General features: G+C 36.7%; 1 protein-coding gene across 4 annotated transcripts in view; it reads right to left on the bottom strand.

Annotated features, from left to right (window-relative positions):
- Nucleotides 1-17,733, bottom strand: part of LOC150083194 (protein Gawky-like) — a 295,134-nt gene that overhangs the window by 243,855 nt on the left and 33,546 nt on the right. The window contains exon 1 of one of the 4 annotated variants that reach the window (XM_090377900.1): nucleotides 14,859-14,962. The exons of 2 other annotated variants lie outside the window; for them this stretch is intronic. The gene's annotated coding sequence lies outside the window, so the exon portion shown is untranslated. Of the gene's footprint in view, nucleotides 1-14,765; nucleotides 14,963-17,733 lie in introns of those variants that run through there. One more of the 4 variants, XM_090377899.1, reaches the window with a different exon arrangement.

Below are 17,733 nucleotides of genomic sequence, written 5' to 3'. Positions count from 1 at the left end.
TCTTTGAATGCTTCCCATTTTGAATTTGCTGTTGGTAACATCATCAGTTGGTCCCACTGTATAGAATTTAAATACTGTCTCAGTCCATCGTAGTCTCCTTTACGGAAGCAATAACCCTTCCCTTTACCCCTAATGGTAGTTACCTCTTTGAGTAAATCCCACTTCAGCACACTGTGATCACTGCCACCTAGTGGTTCATTTATCTGCAGATTCTTAATGCATGAAGAATCACTGCTGATAATCAAATCAAGAGTATTACTCCCTCTAGTTGCCTCCCGAACATGCTGATGTAGAAAACAATCATCCAATAAATCCACAAAAGCCCTGCTAGTGTGTGAGTAACCAGCCCCCAAATTCCAGTCAATATCTGGGAAATTAAAATCTCCCATTATAAGACACTCTGATTTACTGGCCCACTCTATTTCCCTGTACAGTTCCTTATTATACTCATCAGAGTCATTAGGCCTATAGCAAACTCCTACTCTCAATTTTGATCTCCCAATGCTTATGTCACACCAAACTGACTCAACACTGCACTGTCCGGCAATGTCGACTGGCTTCACTTCCTTGGTTTTTATGTGTTTCTTAACTAATAGCATAACCCCTCCTCCCCTTCCTATCCTGTCTATCCTTTCTGTAGACGTTGTACTCCCCAAATTCCAGTTCTGCATCCCTTATATCTGTGTGACACCACGTCTCTGATATCCCAACAATATCTGCCTTTGATGTTTTGAGCAATACCTCAAATTCATCAAATTTGTTTACTAAACTCATAGCATTGGTGTACATGCAAGTATACCTGCACCTGTTTCTATTCTTAGCTACCCTAATGCAACCCATGTGTTTACTTGTACCACAATGGCTCCCAGCAGTCTCTTAAATATCATGCATCTTGTTTTTCAGGCTTCTGCTCATTCTAATAGAAGCAGTGCAAGAATCTCTTTCACCTCTGCCAGTGGCTACTGTCAATCTATTGGTCTTTGTCTCCCCCCAAGCTAGCAGTTTTCCGACCCACCTAACACTGCCTGGATAGCATCAGCAAATATTCTTGCACCCTTTCTATTTAAGTGTATCCCATCCCTGTAGAAGCAATCTCTCCTGTTAACAAGTACAGTCCAGGCTGAAAAAAATTCTACCCCTTGAGCCTTGCACAATCTTTCCAGGGCCGAATTGATCGACAAGGCTCTGATCATATACTCCCTCCTATCTTGTCTGGGCAGAATTGCAGACACTTTCAAATTCAACTCTAATTCTCGGCTTTTGTTCAACAGTGACCTGTACTTGTTCAGTAATTCTGCCTGTCTCCTACTCTTAATATCATCAGTGCCAACGTGTACAACTATATCACCTTTTGTGCCCTTAAAAGATGATATTCGCTCTACAACGTCATCAACCTTTGCCCCTGGCAGACATACCCTGGTCCTGTTCCACCTATCTTTTTACAAAGCATGTTCCCCGTTTCCCTGACAATAGAGTCACCAACAACTACTAGTTCCTTCGGGACCAGCGCATTCTGCCTTGGGGGTTGTCTCTGTGTCACGCGATGCCCAAGTGCAAGCTCTGGCGTTGATGTGGGCAGCTGAGAGCTTGATGGGCCCCTCAATTTAGTTTCTTCGAGGGCATCCACCCTGTCCTTCAAGCTCTCATATAGGCCCACAAGAACGCCGAGTTGTTGCTTGATATCGATACACTCCTTGCATCGCGCACACACAAAGACATCCCCCTTGGCAGTATCCAAACAGTCTTTGGACCCTTTCAAGAAGCTCTTTCTTCAGATGAGGTCTTCATACTTTGACACAATATTTCAAATCTGATATTACAATTGCCTTAAGACAGTAGGATTATTATTATAATAATAATCCCTCCCTATCCGTACACAATATTTGATTAATCATCAATAAGACACCACAGGCATTCCTAGCCACATGTTTACACTACTCAGAGAACATCATATCTCTCCATCTCTTAACTCCCAGATCCCATTCTTCGTCTACTGTTTTTAATTCAACCCCACCAAGTGGGCAAGTTATTTTAGGATTGCTTTTTGCCAAATCATCTTGCATTTGACCATATTAAAAATATGGTTCCCACTTATCTGACCATTCTTAAGGCCTATTCAATCATTCAGAAGGGGTGCTGCTTGGCACTGCTCATTAATGACTTTCCTACTCTACATAATCTACAAATTTTGACATCACTCCCTTTATTCCTCTGTCAATATTATTTATGAAAATAAGAAACAACAGTGGTCAAAGAACAGATCCTTGGAGACACCACCTGACGTTATACAACTCTGAAGAATATCCATTAATCAACCTGCAATCCATCTTAGAATCCCAATATGTTTTTGGTTTTTCCGCATGCTCTCATGAAGGACTATGACAAATGCCTTGCTAAAATCCAAATAAACTATGCCAAAATTGTTCTTTACATCCAGCTCATGATGAGTAACTGTGTCACAATAATTTACCAGGTTAGTTAAACATGTTTACTAAAAAACCATGTGTTCTTCAGAATGCCATTTCTATCTAAATGTCCCTACATTACCCTCAATCACTGCCTCTAAGATTTTTCCTACTATTGAAGTCTGCAGATTAACCAGTCTATAGTTACAGACTTTATGTTTAGAACCACCTTTATGTACTGGCTATATGATGGCACTTCTCCAATCCAAAGGAACCTCTAGTCCAAAGATGTTCTCTTTGAACCACTGACAGAAGAGAAATGATGTCAGTGATCTGTTTATCACCTTAACTCAAAATCAGTTGCTCCTACTTCAAACTGAGTGTGGAATTTTCTTCTTGTATTTTAATAAACTTCTCTCAATAAATATCAACACACAAACACACGTGCGAGCACGTTAAAAAAAAGTGCATCACCCCTTAAAACTGTAATTGTCGTCCGAATAACGTAAGTATATGGCAATATTTAATACAGATTGCATCAGATAAGATTGGCAAGCATAGGTGATGTAATATTGCATCAGCTGTTACTTTCAGCTATTGCTCTGCAAGAGTTGCAGTCATTCCTTGCTTGCGTCAGGATGGCGAGTTACGTGCAGTTGATGCCACAAAGAGTGCTATTGTTGCTTTACATGAGGATGTTCTTCCCATCATATTGCTTATAGAGTGTCATGTAATCAGTGGACAGTAAGTAGATTTCTTTCCAAACTCAAGAATACTGGTTCTGCTATTAAGAAAAAAGGAACAAAAGAAGTCTTAAAAACTGTAAAACTTCTTCATCTGAGCTGAAAAGAGAATGGTAAGAACATACATGAGTGGTAGAAGTGAAGTGAAGTAACAATCAGAAGATGCCCTTTCAAAAATGGACTTGTAGCCAGTCATCCTAAGAAGAAGCCCCTCCTCACACCAAAAATGAAAAAGGCCAGATTAATTTGGTGTAAAGAGCACGTGTCAAATGAAACCCCAAGCAGTGGAAGTCAGTTATTTTCTTGGATGAGAAGAAATTCAACCTGCATGGCTCTGATGGCAGACAAACGATTCGCCGTAGACGTGGTGAAGAATGCCATCCAGACTACAGGTGACCTACTCTGAAATTCCCCACCAGCCTGTGCAAAACTTGAACACCCCACAACACTTGTTACACATCCTGTAACAAGTATTGTGGAGGTGCATTTCGTATTGCATTGCAGAGTAGGTCACCTGCTCTGGAATACAAATTTACTACAAAAAATTTACTATTTTTTGCAGAAAGAAAAAAGACTGAGAAAGAAATTTTTTAAAAAATAGACAAATTCTATGATACCAAATCTAGTCGATGGCAAGATGGAGGAGAGGCCATATTGAGAGAAAAAAAACAGATTCTCTATCATAAATCTGGAGAACTGGCACAAAACTTGAACACCCCACAACACTTGTTACACATCCTGTAACAAGTATTGTGGAGGTGCATTTCGTATTGCATTGCAGAGTAGGTCACCTGCTCTGGAATACGAAATGCACCATGGGGGTGCATCTGACCTACTCTGCAATACGAAATGCACCATGGGGGTGCATTTCGTATTGCAGAGTAGGTCACCTGCAGTTTATAAAAGGTTCCATAAATGCCAATGGATACCTGGCTATACTGGAAGGCAAACTGCTGCCAACCATTAGAGACCATTTCAACCTGCAAAGTAACTGCATCCTTCAGGGTGACTCTGTGCCTTGTTATTGGGCAAAAAGTATAAGTAGGCACTTTTGTAGTTACTTTAGCTTCATTTCTGCATTAGAGGTTTGACAGTAATGTGTTTACATTTGTTACAGGTGAAAAAAATGGAAGAATGGTCCATTACAACTGTTAGCTGGACAGGAAACAGCCTGGACCTGAATCCTATAGATCAGGAATGGCCTACTTAATTTGTGATGCGATCTACTTTTTTCCTTCAAAATGTGCCGCGATCTACCATCTCAAAAATTACATTGCACAAGGTGCACAAATCGAGCGATGACTGTATGTTTAAAATTCGTTGTGATCGACAGAAATTAAATCCGCGATCAACTGGAAGATCGCAATCGACTCGACCACCCCTGCTATAGAGAACTGTTGGCATCGTGTGGAATCTACAGTTGCCAGAAAGAAATCAGAAGACCCTTCATGAGCTTCATAATTAGTGTTTAGAACCACAAATTATCTTCAGAAATTGATCTTGTCAATGCCTCGACATGTGCTGCTGTCATAAGGGCCAGAGGCGGTTCAACTAAATATCAGTTTGCACCTGGTGAACTTTTCATTTTGTTTTCCATTTAAAATGATGAACTGAGGGCTTCTGATAACATTTCAGCCATAATTGTAGTGTTTACCAAAACTGTTGTATAAAGGCTGCAAATGCTCATTTTGGAATATTTTGAGAGCACCTGTCAAATATTATTTATCTTTGCCTTAACTATTAATAAATATCTTTTGTTTATATTTCTATTTGTGATGCTAGTCATTAATATAACATACCATTGCGAAAAAAGGGTTAGAAATGTGAAATTCCTAGGTGATGCACTTTCACTGAACACCTTTGTGTATATATAGCTAACTGAACAATTACAGCAAACTACTCTCAGATGTTTATCAGGGCCATATTCTTTAATGAAAGAAGAAATAATTCATATTTTTTTAAAAAATTGTAATTTTACTATTTTTTGCAGAAAGAAAAAAGACTGAGAAAGAAATTTTTTAAAAAATAGACAAATTCTATGATACCAAATCTAGTCGATGGCAAGATGGAGGAGAGGCCATATTGAGAGAAAAAAAACAGATTCTCTATCATAAATCTGGAGAACTGGCACAAAACTTGAACACCCCACAACACTTGTTACACATCCTGTAACAAGTATTGTGGAGCGTGTTAAGCACCATGTTCAATTATTATGGTGTTCCAGAAAGTGACAGATCATTGTGGTGTTTCAGAAGTTCTTAAGTTAGTTGTTTGGAATTTTTTTTTCCATAGAAACAATGTGATAAATAGTTTCCAGGATCGCATGATACCTTGTTATAATACAGCTACATTAATACAAGGTGTTCTGCTTTTGTTAATATGAAGTTTGAACACCTGTACAAAAAGCAGAAAGTTATAGCTTTTTACCATTTCTACTTTTAACTGCAAGATTTCAACAGTTTTAATTCACCACAGAAAAAAAAAAAAAAAAAAAGTGTTCAATAGCCACATTAGTTCCTGGTATGTACAATATGTACATACCAGTTGAATGTGAGATGTTGAATGTTGAAAATGAGGAAATATGCCCATCCATCATTATCAATCGATGTGATTTTGTTGTCCTATCCTGAAATCCACAATGTTAACAACTAAGAATAGCCAATCATCTGAAACAGAAGTAAAATACCACAAAACACACTGTGCAGCAAATCAGATGGGTAACTGAAACATTCTCATACATTAAGAAACACATTTTATATATCTGCTCGTAGTAATATTTGCGTAATTTAAGGATCAATTTGCTCATCAGCCAATTCTGATAGAATTTTCATAAAGCAGATCAATGAAGGTCACCAAGATGGCATACCCACCAGGCATGGATTTTATTACATATACTCCAATGCTAATTGTTACTGCCTATAATGGAGGATGAGTAGAATAATGGATAGCTCCCGATTTTGAGTTTCAAAAAGCTTCAGATCAAGTAACTGTAAGTGGGAAGCAGTCAGATTTTTTGAGAAAAACAGAAGGAACATAGGAGCTTTTTCAGAACATGAGAAAGCAGCAAATTTTCAGAAAGAAGCAGATTTTTTTCTAAAGTTTGATTTTTGGGTTTTAAATTAAATTTTACTCACAACATATGCATTTTATATTAAAATAAAGCAGGATTGTTTATGAGTACAGTATGCTTTCAAACAATAGTTTACCTAGAATTTTTCTTTCATTAGTTTCTGTTTGACATCAGTTGATCAGGGGCTGTAGTTCTACAATTTTGCCACCCGACCTTTTTTCAGCATTAGAACAAAACATATACAGTGCTGGACCTCAGTGATCACCACCCAGTATATATGGGTGGTGATCTAAGACTTGACTCTCAAGAGTATTTCCATATTTCCAAAGTTTCATGAGGGAGAAAATCTGAAGTCAATTTTTGTTCTTCTCACCTGGCTGAAGATCCTCTCTCACTCAGCAATGCTACAAGGATTTGTCTACTACCACATGACTTGGAATAAACTTATATATGAAGTTCCCTAGTGCATTTCTCAGTCCACCAACCAAGGACCACTGTACAAGTACAGAAGTCCTTTTTTCAGCATCTGTTAGGTTCTCAAACTGAAATTGATGGAACTGTTACTGAAAAACATCTGTTTCATTTCTTTAACAATATTCAGAAGTACTGGAAACCTGTCCATAAAAACATTTCAAATTTGAAAACTATGCACTGTCAATTGATAAAATTTCGTGCTATTTCATTTATAAGATTTTTTTTTTTTTTTTTTTTAAATGGGAACTTGTGCATCATGTAATCACATGTAGTAATAAAGTACTTCCTCAATGAACAAAAGAATAGTCCTCTTGTTTTAGGCTCTACAAACTTGGAAGTAGAAATGCCTATGATTAATCATAATCATTCTTCAGGTCAGTCTGCAATGGTAGTCAGCTCTCAAAATGGAAGATTTGAAACTGTTAGTAAAATAAATCTGCACTTAAAATTCTTCAATGTGTTCAGGAATAATGACCTTAGTACATGGATATGACTAGATTGAAAAGCTGTGTTTGGATTTTAAAATATTGGCATAATATTTATAAGAAACAAGCAAATTGCATTTCTTCAAAACAGAAGAGAAGAACATGAACAGATATTTCTACATTAATAAGAATAACATGCTTATAATAAACAGCTTGCTTGCCTGTTTAGGATTGTTTTCACTAGAAGTTGGTTAATTTGTCTTCTTTCAAAACTTCTTTTGAACCATATCCAAATCCTAACAACTTCTTGTTGTACTCTTCAATTTGATAACTCGAATAAGTGCTCATAAGACTGTTCTCACCACTTCTAGCCTCTTCTTTAAATACTGTTCAGAGGGTGCCACGCTTCTACCAGTCCAGTTAAACATTTATCCAAAGACAGTTGTACACATATGCTTCAAAATCTTTTTATTTTCTACATTAATTTAAGCTTTAAATCTATTACCATTTCTTTCTGAATAGTAATAAGCTCACTCACACATTCATCCTTTTTCACAGAAATGCATGCAGCTATCTTTACAGGAAAAAAAAACAATCATAAGGACAGCAACGCCAAGTTGTCAATCTCCTTTAATACCCTTGCCTATCCAAGTTTTATGGCCTACCATAGGAGAGACATTATCAACATTAAGTTTTTCATGTCATCTCCATCCACCTGACGCTGGTTAACTGCATTCCAATTTTTTTAATATAAAAACCCAGAACAAAGCAGCATCAGCAGAAACATATGATGCAAGAAAGCAAACTTATATAGCTCAGACAAAAAAAAAAAAAAAAAAAAAAACAACACCTTCCCATTTCATCCACCCATTCACTCCAAAAGCTTGTCTAGTACTGCCTTGAATTTATTTAAGCTGTCAACTTCCACAATGACAGATGGGAGCTTCTTCCAAACAATCAACTACCCTCTGGCTAAAGGCAAATTTCCACACATCTGTATTCCTCAATTTGAATTTGACCCCTCTGGTGCACAATCTGAACAACAGGAAGAATCCCATCAGCACTGAGCTAGCTCAAACCATTCAAAGCTTTATACACTTTAATCAGATCACCTCACAGGTGCCTAGTCTCCAGATGCTGCAATTTGCAGAACTTAAGCCTTTCCTAGTAAGAGAAACCCTTTGTTCCGTTCACCAATATTGTTGACCTCCTCTTTACTCATTCCAGCAGCATTACATACTTGCTAAAATGAGGCCTCCAGACTTGTATGCAGTACTCAAGGTGTGACCTGACCACTGCTTTATACAAGGGGTTAATCACTTCCTTATTGCTACAAGCAAAATTCCTGTATATCATTGACAAGACCCCATTAACTAATGTTGCAGCCTGTCTGCACTGCTAAGAAAACTTCATATCTGACTGCATAATAACATCCCGGTCTTTTTCATTCTCCACTTCCCTGAGTGTAGTACTACAAAGTTGGCAAGTTATTCTGGGGTTACTGCTACCCATATGCAGTACTTTGCATTTGTCAATTTTAAACTTCAGTTGCTACCTCTGCTCAACTTTTCTAGATCCTGTTGCAGTAGCATAATGTCACTGCCATCATAAACAAACCTGCCAACCTTTGCACTGTCTGCAAAATTGGACATTAACACTGATATACCTTCAATATTCTTGATAAAAACAGTAAACAATGGGTCCAACACCGAACCTTGGGGACTTCACTAGTAACATTATTCCACGAAGAGCAGTGTTTATCACTGTCTTCTCCCACTGAACCATCCCTTTATCCACAGCAGCAACTTGCCCTTAATGCCATACTGCTCCAATTTATACAGTAGTCTTCCGTGGGCAGCGGTATCAAAAGCTTTTCTAAAATCCAAGTATATGATATCAAAATTATTTCTTGCATTCCAGTTCCATTGTGTCCACATCATAGTGTTCAATCTAATAGGTCAAACCTGCACTGTGTGGCCTATAACTGCAGTCTTGTCAAGATGACCCTGCAATGCTTCTTTAACCAATAACTCCATTATTTTCCCTAGAACAGAAGTTAAACTAACATTTCTGTTATTACTTGTGTCACCCTTTGTGAAATGGCAATACATTAGCACATCTCCAGTCCATGGGGACTTTCCATGAGTACAAGGATGCTCTCATAACCATGGCTAAGGGTTTACTTACTTCCTTTGCTGTCTCCTTTAATATAACTGGATATACCATCCACCCTAGATTCTTATGTTTAACTTCAGGAGTCTCTCCTCCATTTTCTCTCAATTACAAAATCCTTTAGCTCCCTGTTACAATCTGATAAGCTTGTGGCATTCATTTACTTTAACTCCTCGTGTGTAAATGTAGGTGCCAAATACTAACTCAGTTTCTCAGCTACTTGAGCAAGATCATCAACAGAAACCATCAATATAAAGTGGACCAATCTGATTCATCCCCTTCCTTCTAGAGTTTAGTTAAGTAAAGAAGTCTTTGCTGAAGATTTCTCGTAATCTGCCTTCACATGCCTGACCTCTGCAACTTGATTACAGACTAGCTTGTATCTAGTATAGGCTTCTGTGCCTCCTGATAATTTATATGCATCCCATGCCCTTTTCTTCTCTGCCATGAGCTCATTAGTCCACCTGACATAAAGTTAGGCCTAAACTTTAAAAAGTATTTCTTAGTTGGTATGAAAAGCCTAGTAGCTTCCAAGATTAATTCCTTCTATGCTTCCCATTTAAAAATTCCTGTTGGTAACATCATAAGTAGGTCCCACTTGAGGAGGCTTCCATCCTGCAGTGGGTTGATAATGGCTGCAATTTACTTTTTTTTCTTCTGTTGGTCTGATTTTAATGCAATTTGGAATAGCTGGACAAATATTTTTAAGAGGCAAATATAAAATTTCCTGAAAGTCTGCTCACTGAAAGTAGAGTAGTTATGGACAAAAGATGAAGACAATAAGCTTATATTTCGATTTATGGAAATATTTTGATTGTTATTCTAAAATTTTAGTGCTTGTGTATTTACATTGAGTGAATTATTTTTAAAAATCTCAGTATTTTTGGTGAAAGTGCTTCCATTTTCTGTACTTCAGAATGCAGGAATGGTGTACCTATATACAGATACACTTGTAAAAATCACTATAAGGGAGGCTATTTATTTTTGGAACAAAAATATTAAATTTGAATAAAAATGGCATATTGGAATTTATTGGTGCTTGGTTAATACTGCTGGCTTAGTTTTGTTTAAAATTCATTTTAAATAAAATGATTTCTGTTTAGCTCCATCTTCTGAATTTTTTTTATATTGTTGTTCAATTGCATTCATAATTTATGAAAAATATTACAGGAACAGACTTTCTGGCATTGTTTTACTATGATGCCTACATTAGCATACAAATTATATAATATCTGTGCAGATACACTATAGTTTACCCATAAATTTGAAATATGTATGTAGCGTAAAGGCATCATTTTAATTGTATCTCATATTGTGGGTGCCTTGACAATGAGATAGCTGGTATTGCACTACTTCAAATAAATAACGCTTCTCTAGTAGAAAAGACTACTGTTATTTGTTTTCAGTGGGTACCACCATCCAAACGATTGTTTCGAAGCTAGTGGGCTTCATCATCAGTGGGTGGGCAGGTACCCTGGTAATGCAACATGCCATCAACAGTTGAAGTTATTTCCACAATATGAGAGATGCCAAGATGGTGTTAGTAACAATGTATTAGAAGACGAAATGCACAAGGCATAATTTCTTATGGGTTTAGGTAATTAACTATATAATATCGGTATAAATACACCATAGTTTTCCCCATAAATTTGAATTACGTATGTAGTGTAAAGGCATCTTTTACCAGGGTACCTGCCCACCAGCTTTGAATGCTTTTACACTACATATGTAGTTCAAATTTATGGGTAAACTATGGTGTATCTACACCAATATTATATAGTTGATTACCTAAACCCATAAGAAACTATATATTGTGCATTTCATCTTCTAATACATTATTACGAACAACATTTGGCATCTCTCATATTGTGGAAATAACTTTGCAACTGTGATGGCATGTTGCATTATCAGGGTACCTGCCCACCCACTGATGAAGCCCACTAGCTTCGAAACGATCATCTGGGTGGTGGTACCCACTGAAAATAAATAACAGTAGTCTTCTCTACTAGAGAAGCGTTATTTATTTGAAGTAGTGCAATACCAGCTATCTCATTGTCAAGGCACCCATAATATCTGATACAATTAAAACAATGCCTTTACACTACATATGTAGTTCAAATTTATGGGTGTAACCATAGTGTATCTACACCGGTATTATATAGTTAATTACCTAAACCCATAAGAAATTATGTCTTGTGCATTTAGTCTTCTAATAAATTAGCATACAAATGCAACAGATTTTTCAATCATCTTTTGTATTTCTCATGTTCAACTTTTACATTTGGGTCTGTCAGACCTGTGGATGACACTGTTTCAAAATAGGGCAACCTACTATAGGGTTAATCATAAAAAGAAATTTGATTTACAGAAAGTCATTGGAGAATGACAGCACAGCATTTCCAAATAAGTAAACTGTTAACACCATTAAAATCATATTAATCAAAAAATATTCATGAAGAAGCAATAATAAGCTTTTGCCTATTAATATTAATCATTAGAATTCGGTTTGGTTTTGAATTAGAAGTGGGGAGTAAAAGTCAATCAGGAAAAGGAAAAAAAAAAAAAAAAAAAGATACTAGAATGGTTTTAAAAATGAGTAATCGGAAATATATTTTTGAAACTAGATAATTGTCAATTTATTAACAATTATCTGGTTTCAAACAATTACTAAATGTAACAATTTCTGGTTCATAGAAATATATTTTGATTGTTATTCTAAAATTTTAGTGCTTTGATTATATATAATGAGCTTATTGAGTGAATTATGTATTTTTAAAAATCTCAGTATTTTTTCTGAAAGTGCTTCCATTTTCGGTACTTCAGAATGCAGGAATGGTGTACCTATACAGATAAGCTTGTGAAAATTACTATAAGTGAGGCTGTTTATTTTTGGATCAAAAATATTCGATTTGAATAAAAATGGCATTTTGGAATTCTTTTTAGGAAATCAAGCTGAAATTCACTGAAAGATTAAATTTAATGCTTCTTACAGCATCACCCAGTTAACTTAAAATTAACAAAATCAGAATATTTGATCAAAAAATACTATCAGATAATAACAATTGGCAACCTAGCTATCACTGAAGATTTCTGCACTCATTTTCCAGAACTGGAAAGATAATAAAGGAGCACTGCAGTTTTACTTGCAGGCAGTGCAAAAGGTAAAAACTAACTGCTCATTGGTCACAATCCCCAAACTTCTGATGCTTCAAACACTTCCAAATAGAGAAACTACCACAGAAAGCAAAAATGCATGGATGACCTCTATTTAACGATAGATATATTACTAATTTGTTTGCTGAAAATGGCTGCAAGACATTATTAACATTAAATAATAAAAAAAAAAAAAAGCAAACTGCAGCCATTATCAACCCACTGCAGGATGGAAGCCTCCTCAACAATTCATGCTGAGGGAAATGGACCATAATCTGCCAAGCTGGTCCAGTGTGGGTTGGCAAATCGACTGTATTTAGCAGTCAGGGGCTTGAACCCCACTCTACTCAGAGAGTGGGTGCTACTGCACTCCCATTCCTGACCACTCGGCTACGGAGGCTGTCATTATTAACATATGAAAGAAAAAGAGCAAGTTTTAATACATGTTCATAACTATCCAATAATCTGACCATGTGAGGTTTTGCTTTCCATTACTAAAGTCACCCCAGGGGCACATCTGGTGAGTATGGGCTTGGCACACCCAGAGTCTTGAGCTGGTTATCATCATTCTTCCCTTTCTTGGTGATTTCCCCCCCCCCCACTCAGGGTAACTCAGAAATTTTTTTTGGCTGGTGCAGCATGAATCTCAAGCTTCCTTGCCCTATATGGTTAATAATAATAATAAAGTGAAACACCTTTGGGGCCAAGCTATCAAAATCTTTTTTTTTTAATAGATAAAACAAAGACTACATTGAAAAGTATTCTTTGTTTTATACAAAGGAATGAAGATTTACTACTAATACCCAATTGTTAAAGTATCGTATGCAAATATTTTTAAACACTGACCTTTGCTAGAATAGAATGTATTAGAAAGCGTTTTACAGATAATAAAATTTCACATATACTTAAACACTTAAATTTTATAGCAAATCTGGGTTTCTGGGCAAATAGTGTTCTTTTTGATTCCAAAAATACTGTGGAACAAATTTTATTATATATATATTGGACAACTGACAATTTTATTTTTTTTATTAATGTTATTTTTTTTTTTATGTGGCAAACATGCCACAGCCATTCAAAGTGCCAAGAAACAGTATTGTAAACTTACAAAGTAAAATGCATACTAATATAAACTGCAGAAGGCAAAAATTCAACTAACAAAATGAACATATTTCTAACAAACAAAGGACATCTAAACAAGCTACAGTAAGTTTTATTATTCTTGTATAAACACGTATAGCATGTACACTTTGAGGATATGTTTTACTTCTAAATATTATTTTTTATAAATTTTTTTTGTTTATACTCCGGCACGACAACCAAGTCAGTAGAGTTTATAATAAATCGTCAATACAAATATTTATAGTACAGTATTTAGTAGTCAGGGACTTGAACCCCGGTCCACTCAAGGAACGCGTGCTATGCACCCTCGCCCCTGACCACTCGGCTACGTCAGGCCTAAATATATACTTATTTGAATTACATAATTCATTATTATTGCATGCTTTTATGTTATGTAAATGGAAAAGTTTTGTTACATGTTCTATACCTTTCTTGGCCATATAATAGATTTAAAAAAAAAAAAAAAAAAAAAAAAAAAATCACTTTACATATGAAAACTGAAAGTTCTGCATACTGTAACCACCTGCCGAAAGCGGCCACTTCTGTACAGTCACTTTAAGTAGATTGTACAAGCACAATGCCTTTCTCAGCAGTCTACTCGTTCCGGTAATAGTGCTTAGAATTCCATATACAAAAAACTTTAGGGGATGGCATCACATGCAGAGGGGGTTGGGGCTAAATAATAGAAGTTATACAGATTACAAATTAAGGCTTAGAGGAGAATGAAACATGAATCTGCACCCAATCAGAAATAAGCATCGATTACCTCAGCGTCAGAACATCAACAATCAGTGTACTATATGGATCTCTATACAGAGTCCGTTTGCTAGCAATAATTCCTGTTATTTTAAGTATCTCAACTAGACCTGCTGAAAAAAATTAATATGAATCTATCATTTTGATTAAATTAAAATATTTATAAAAATAACAATATTGTGATTGTTATTTTTATAAATAAATAAATAAGCAAAAAATTCCTGACATAAAAAAAAAAAAGTTACCCCAACCAATCACCTCAATTTCAGGGTAATTACTATAACGAATATATCAACTCAATGAGTTAACGAAACTGCTACAAACATGTAACAGCACAGCTACAGTGCATAAAATTATTCCTTTAACCTAGTTTTGAATAGTGGAATATAAAAACAGCCAAACATAATACATAATTAACAAAAACTGGAAAAATCTTTAAACATACTTTAAATTCATATCGTGCTGCAAGGAGGGTAAGCACTAATATCCATTATTTTGAAGATCCTCCACCCCTTGACCGAGTGTAAAATGGACTAACCTGCAAACAGGCTTGCGGTCGAAGGAAGAATCTACAGTTGCCACAGTGACTGCCATTGGATGATACTGCTTTCTAATTCGAGAGAACCTACGTGTCATGTTTTTAGCAATCCTTCAGTGAAAGTAACCAAGGCATTAAAAAAAAAAAAACACACAAAACAAAGAGCAGTCGGCAATACATAAAATTACATTTTCCTTTATATTCTCATGCTGCAACAGTTTCCGTGCAGTTCACAACCTGCACAGAGCCAACGCATCTTACCTCTCCGCTCGATACACTGCGCGAACATAAACGCCTCTCAATGCTTCGTGTCGCTGCTCAGCAAGCCTCGCAGTTCTGACGTTTACATCACGTGACAAGCCAAAGAATCGACGACCTGCTTTCACGGGCGCAGACTGAGTTGATATGAAATCCCACTTAATGTGAGATACGTTCTAGTTAAGTTACATACAACTACACTTTCTTCACCATACGCAATCTAAAAACTAGGAATTGCTGCGGTCAAAATTATATATTTATAAAAAAGCATTACCTAGCAGCATTCCTCATAACTCCCAAAATGTTTGCAATGTGAAAATCAAACATTTGACTACGCAGTGGCGCATTTGTTTAGCGCAAACCAAAGTTTTGGCTCCCACATTTGCATTACTTCTGATATATTCATTTAAACAATAAAGGCAAATCAGTAAAAGTCAGCATCTGGTTTAACAGTTACTGTATGATCGATCCCACACGTCGCACAAAATGCACGTCCTACCGTTAACTGTTGCTCGGGTTTATCGGCTAAAACAAAGCAGTACGATCAAGCTGGAAATTTTTCTGACCTATTGGGATCACAGTGGAGCATATTTTATTTTTTTTAAAAAATTACAATAAACCACTCTTATAATTCACTCATCAAATGATCACACAAGTGGAGCAGCAACCTCGAGGTCATTCTTAGACGGAGAGAAATGAACACTGTTCCACTTGAAACCGTAACCAGGGAATCACATAAGAAATTAATATTATTTAAAACAATTGCTTGAACACTGTTTATTCTTAATATTTTGGAGCTAGCAAAACTCTGAAATAGATAATTATTTCAATCCCCAAAAACGTTTTTCGTGATTCTGGAGTTTTTCTTATCGTGCTAAAATATATATAAAATTTGCAAATTCGGAGCTTCCAATTCACAATCGTAATCCGCGACAGAGAGAAATAATAATCAAAATTATATATATATATATATATATATATATATATTATTAGCCATATGGTGTAAGGAAGCCTGTGGCTTATGCGGCACCAGCCAAAAAAAAAAAAAGTCTGAATTATCAACCATATGGTGCTAGGAAGCCTGAGACTTTTGCTGCACCAGGCAAAAAAAAAAAAAAGGAAATCTCTGAGTTACCCTAAGAGAGAGAGAGAGGGGGGGAGGGAAAGTGAGAAGCGAATCACCAAGAAAGAGAAGAATGATGATATAGAACCAGGGTATGTCTGCCAGGGGCAAATGTTGATGACTTTGTAGAGCGGCTTTTAGCATTAGCATTAGTAGAGGCATTTGATGCAAGAAAGCAAGCTTATGCAGCATCAGCCAAAAAAAAAAAAAAAAAAAAAAAACCACTCCCACTTCACCCCTCTGTTCGTTCAAAATATCAGTCCAGCTGAGCCTTAAACTTATTTAGGCTATCAACTTCCACGACAAGGGATGGAAGTCTGTTCCACCAACCAACCACTCGCTGGCTAAAGGCAAGTTTCTGCACGTCTATCCTACATCTGTCTTTCCTCAATTTGAATTTATGCCCTCTCAGGTGATTATTCTGAGCGAGAGGAAGAATCCCATCAGCATTGAACATGCTCAAACCATTCAATGCTTTATACACCTCTATCAGATCACCTCGCTGGTGCCTAGTCTCCAGACACTGTAATTTGCTAATCTTAAGCCTTTCTTCGTAAGAGCACCCCTTTGTTCCATTCACTAATCTTGTTGCCCTTCTCTGTACTCGTTCCAGCAGCTCTACATCCTTCTTGAAATGAGGCCTCCAGGCCTGTATACAGTACTCTAGGTGTGGCCTGACCATTGCCTTATACAAGGGAATAATCACCTCCTTATCCCTGCTAGAAAAATTCCTATATATCATTGACAATACACCGTGAGCTACTCTTGCAGCCCGTCTGCACTGCTCAGAGAACTTCATATCTGCCTGCACAACCACCCCCAGGTCCCTTTCATTCTCTACCACTGTCAGAGTAGTACCACAGAGTTGATACGTTGCTCTGGGGTTGCTGTTTCCCATGTGTAGTACTTTACATTTGTCAATGTTAAACTTCATTTGCCACCTCTCAGCCCATCTGCTCAACCTTTCCAGATCCTGTTGCAGCAGCATAGTGTCAGTAGTGTCCTTGACAACCCTGCCTACCTTTGTATCGTCTGCAAACTTCGACATTAAGGTTGATATACCATCATCAATATCATTTATGAATACAGAAAACAATAATGGACCCAACACTGAGCCCTGAGGGATTCCACTAATAACATTAGTCCACGACGAGCAGTGTCCATTGATTACCACTCTCTGTCTTCTCCCCCTTAGCCACCCCTTTATCCACAGCAGCAATTTGCCTCCAATGTTACACTGCTCCAATTTGTGCAGCAGTCTTTCATGTGCAACAGTATCAAAAGCCTTTCTAAGATCCAAGTATATAATATCAAAGTTATTCCCTGCATCCAGTTCCTTTGTGACTGCATCATAGTATCCAATCAAATTGGTCAGGCAAGACTTCCCCTTAACAAAACCATGCTGTGTCCGAGCTATAACTGAAGTCTTGTCTAAATGATCCTGCAGTGCTTCTTTAACTAGTGCCTCCATTAATTTTCCTGGAACAGAAGTTA

Source organism: Mastigoproctus giganteus, chromosome 7 (genome assembly GCF_048544385.1).
Source record: "Mastigoproctus giganteus isolate SK-2022 chromosome 7, ASM4854438v1, whole genome shotgun sequence".
In the NCBI taxonomy this organism is placed as follows: Eukaryota; Metazoa; Arthropoda; class Arachnida; order Uropygi; family Thelyphonidae; genus Mastigoproctus; species Mastigoproctus giganteus.
The sequence above is the reverse complement of the archived record's forward strand: the minus strand, read 5'-3'. Positions and strand labels throughout refer to the sequence as shown.